Source organism: Nannospalax galili, unplaced genomic scaffold, assembly GCF_000622305.1.
Source record: "Nannospalax galili isolate Female #2095 unplaced genomic scaffold, S.galili_v1.0 scaffold46, whole genome shotgun sequence".
Lineage (NCBI taxonomy): Eukaryota > Metazoa > Chordata > Mammalia > Rodentia > Spalacidae > Nannospalax > Nannospalax galili.
Genome location: NW_008355790.1, coordinates 2330865 through 2335707, shown reverse-complemented (window position 1 = coordinate 2335707; position 4843 = coordinate 2330865).

Sequence of the window (4843 nt, the reverse complement as noted above, 5' to 3'; positions counted from 1 at the left end):
TGCAGATAAATCTTGGGTAATGACCAGTTGGTCTCAAATAAACCTTGTCTAGAGATATATTTCTTGATCTGTTATGTATAATTTGTCAGTAGATTGTAGGAATAATATGGTTCCCTCTGGTATTCGTGACTAGCTGGGCATTGTTTCTCTCTTGTATCGTCTCCCCCCTCTATCATGGTTTTCCCACTTAAGGTGCCCCCACTTCCCCCCCTAAGGAAGAAAACATAGGTTTTGTGTGATGAAATGGCTCATCAGGTAAAGGCACTTGCCTCCAAGCCTGACAACCCAAGTTTTATTCCTTGAAAACCACAAAATGGAAGGAGAGAACCTACTCATGTAAGTTGTCTTCTGACCACCATGTGTGTGTTCATATACATACACACAGTAGTAATAAGTTAAATAAATTATATTAAAACCAACAAGAAACAGAGGTATCTTCCTTTGTATGCTTTATAGTCTATTAAGAAAGATATTTGTGTGGGGCTGGAGAGATGGGTCAGTGGTTAAGAGCATTGACTGCTCTTGCAGAGGATCTGGGTTCGATTCCCAGCACCCACATGGCGGCTATGAACTGTCCTTAACTCTAGTTCCAGGGGAATCCAAAGCCTTCTTCTGACCTCCTCAGCAGTCCACGACCCGGGTGCACTCACATACATGCAGGCAATGCACTCATACACATAAAATAAAAATAATAAATAAAATATTTAAAAATAGACATTTGTGGAATAAAACAGTTACATACATGGATAATTATAAACTATGAAGCAGACACTGGAGAGACAGCTAAACTGTTAAGAGCACTGGCTGCTCTTGCAGAGGACCTGGGTTCATTTCCCAGCACCCACATTGTAGCTAAAAACCATCTCAACTACAGTTCCAGGGGATTCAGCATCCTCTTCTGGCCTAGATGTGCATACATTGATGCACTTATATATGTGCAGGTAAAACACATAAAATAAAAATAAATAAATTTTGGGGCTGGAGAGATGGCTCAGTGGTTAAAAGCCCTGGCTGCTGTTTCAGAGGACCGGGATTTGATTCCCATCATCCATATGGCAGACATCCATAACTCCAGTCCCAGGGGATCTGAAACCCTTTTCTAACCTCCACTGGATGATATGGGTGCACTTACATGCATGAAAGCAATACATTCATTCACATAAAATAAAAATAATAAATTAAAATATTTAAAAATAACTAAATAAAAATTTAAAAATGAAAAAACGAAAGTATAATGTACTCCTTGGATATGATGCCAAAAGCACAAGTGGTGAAAGACAAATATGTAACACGGACTTCATCAAAATTAAACTATTGCTTATCAAAGGCACTATCAACAAAGTGAAAAAGCTGTCCATAAAGCAAGAGAAAACACCAGTCATACATCTAGCAGAGGTTTGATATCCCAAATGTATGAAAAGCCTCTGTAACTCAAAAACAACAAAAGACAAACATCTTAAATAAAAATGAACAATGGATAGACATTTCTCCAAAGGTACACAAATGGCCAATAATACATGAAACCTTAATTGAACACTTGATGTGTATGAAGGAAATGCAAATCAAAACTACATGAGTGAATTGGAGAGACGACTCAGAGGTTAAGAGTAAGTACTGCCCCTCCAGAGGACCTGAGTTCGAGTCCCAGCACTCACATCGGGCAGCACACAGCAGCCTGTAATTCCAGCCCTACACTCATGTGCACAGATCCACATATAGACAAACACATACATACACAATTTTAAAATAATGATAAAATTTAAAAATGAAATATTTTTAAACTGAACAAGTTATTTCACGTGCATTAGAATTAGTTTTAAAAAGCAGAAAATAGTGGTTGGTGAAGATGTAGAGAAGATGGAGCCCTTGTTCATTGGTACCAGGAATGAATACAAAATGCAGTAGACTCTGTGGAAAATGGTGTGCTGATGCCTCAAAAAGTTAAGTATAGAAATACTGCATGATCCAGCAATTCCACTTCTGGGCATATACTCAAACTGAAAGCGGGGATCCAAACAGTTAAACATCCATGTTCACAACAGCAGTAGTCACAATGCCAAACGGTAGCTCATTCATTCATTCATTCATTCACTCACTCAATAATGAATAAATAAACAGAATGTGGGCTGTACATACAGTAGAACATTATTCAGCTTTAAAAGGAAGGAAATTATAACACATTACCATATAGAGCATTCTAGAAGACCTGGCAGTTACCAAAGGGCAAATATGGACTGATTCTACTTAAATAAAGTGCCTAGAATAGTCAGGTTCATAGAGACAGAAAGCGTAATGGTGGCCATTTATCAGGAGGGAAATATATCAGGTTTCCAGAAACTGCTTCAAAAGTGGACATTTTAATGTTTAATATTTTATATTCTACTCTGTCTGTTTGGGCAGTCTTTAACCCCAGCATTCAGGAGGCAAAGGCAGGTGGATCTCTCTGAGTTTGAGGGCAGGCTGGCCTACATAGCAAGCTCCAGGGAGCCAAGGCTACATAGTGATACTCTGTCTCATATATATACAGAGGACGGCATCAGATCCCCTGGAACTGGTGTTATGGATGGTTGTGAACCACCAGGTTGGTGCTGGGAATCAAACCTGGATCCTCTGGAAGATTGGCCGTAAATGCTTTTAACTGCTGAGCCATCTCTATGGTCCCATAAATAGTATATTTAAATAGGAAGAATAAGAAATTGTATTTTGTGTTGCTATATGTACGGAGAGACATTCAGCTGTCCAGTTTTGAAGCCACGGAGAGTCATACCTTTATGCAAGAAAAAAAGAGAATTCCTAAACTAAAATTAGTCTAAGAAAGTGGAAGAATGTCCCTGATTATGCCCACTGCTATGTAGAACCAAGAACACTGAAGAGGCAGCAACATATCCTAGTTCAAATCCTAGCTCTGCCATAAAACACTCACATGCTTTTGGACCAACTCTCTGAGTCAGTCATCAACAAAGTTTGGGAAATAAAGTCTCCTGTAAGGGTTATTATGGAGATAATGAAATGGTGTGTGAAGGCATCAGACACTATGCCAGGTGGGGCATCAAGGGCCACCTTGGAGGACCTCCATCTTAACATTCAGCTCCAAGAAGGACTCTCCAAAAGTGTTGTGTGTGTGTGTGTGTGTGTGTGTGTGTGTGTGTTTGTTTTCGTACATATGTGACTGTAAGAGAACTCCCATAGCTCTTATCTAGGCAGATGAATCTTCTGAACGCTTCCATTTTGAATATCTGGAGCTGCTACCGGACATGACATTTTCTAAAGCAATCTTGCTTCCTTTTCTCCATTCCTGATTTCTTCTATGATGCAAAGAGGAAAACACTACGTTTTAAGATGGAGTCAATAGGAACGGCTGATGTAGCTCAGTTGGTAGAGTGATTGCCCTAGTATACATAAAGCTTTGAGTTTGATTTCCAGCACCACATGAAATAGGATGTGGTCGTACTTACTTATAACCTCAGCACTGGGGAAGTGGAGGCAGGAGGACCAGGAGTTAGCTACAGAAGAATTGTTTTTGAAAAGAACCCGAAAATTTTAGCAAACAGCTGATGCTAAAGAACTATCATTGGGCATGCCATAAATTCCTCATGCTCTCTTTGCCCACACCCTGTAGGCTATTATCTATGGAACTTGCTCTGTCAGAGAGTCGTGTGATGTTTGTTGGGAGTTATTCCTTCCAGAGTGCCAGTCATCCAATGAGCATGTTGATGGTTTCTGAATTCTCTCTAATATTAATTAGAAAGGTTTAAAAATGTTGTCCCACTGATAAATATTCTTTTCACACCAAGGAAACATAACCCAACCTTAGTTTTAGTGCTTGGAGAGATGAACTAGTCATTTAAAAAAATATTTTATTACTTTTATGTGTATGCATGTATTGCCTGCATGTAGGTAAGTGCACCCATGTCATGCAATGCCCACGGAGGACAGAAGAGGCTGTCAGATCCCCTGGAACTGGAGTTATGGATAGTTGTTAGCTGCCATGTGGGTGCTGGGATTTGAACCCGGGTCTTCTGCAAGAACAACCAGTGTTCTTAACTGCTGAGCCATCTCTCCAGCCCCTGATCTAGCAATTTTCCATTGCATTCTTAAAAAAATTCTTGCCTCAACTTTTCCCCCTGAAATTGATGATAGAGCAAAGAAACTCTGTGCCTGTTCCGCTAGCCTTTCCTCTTCGTGTGTTTGTACCACCATCAGCCTGGGGTTCAAGGCCAGCTGGCTAGTATTCAGCACCAATATTCACATTGCTCTTATCTTTTTGATTATACCATAGTTCACATAGGATCCAGTTATATTTGTCTCTGTATCTTTATTTAAGTCATAATAAAAAAGGTTTATGAAATCAAAGGTTGAAGTTTTCACAAAAGTATTGCTTAGTGCTTTTGAACCTAAGTCTACCATCAAATCTCCCTCCAATTTGATCCCCTCTCCCGATACCTTTTCCAAGTGTTCAAAATTGGTGTCTTCAGGTTCTCAACAGTTCCTAAGACTACATGGTTACAACTGTGACTAGGCACATAGCACACAATACATTGTAGAAGTACAGAGAAAAGTTGTAATTTCCAGTTCTAAAACCTGTCTGAATTTTCTCCATTAATCTTTATGGTAATTTTTCTCTATCAACCGTATATCATGTTATATTTAAAAAGAATAACAGAGGGACTAGAGAGAGAGTCCAGTGGTTAAGAGAAAGTGCTAATCTTGCAGAGGACCTGGGTTCAATTCCCAGCACTGAAGTCAGGTGGCTCACAACTACCTATAACTCCAGGTGCAGGATATCTGAGGTCCTTTTCTGGTTTCTAAGAGCACCTGTACCCACATACATATGCGCGTGCGC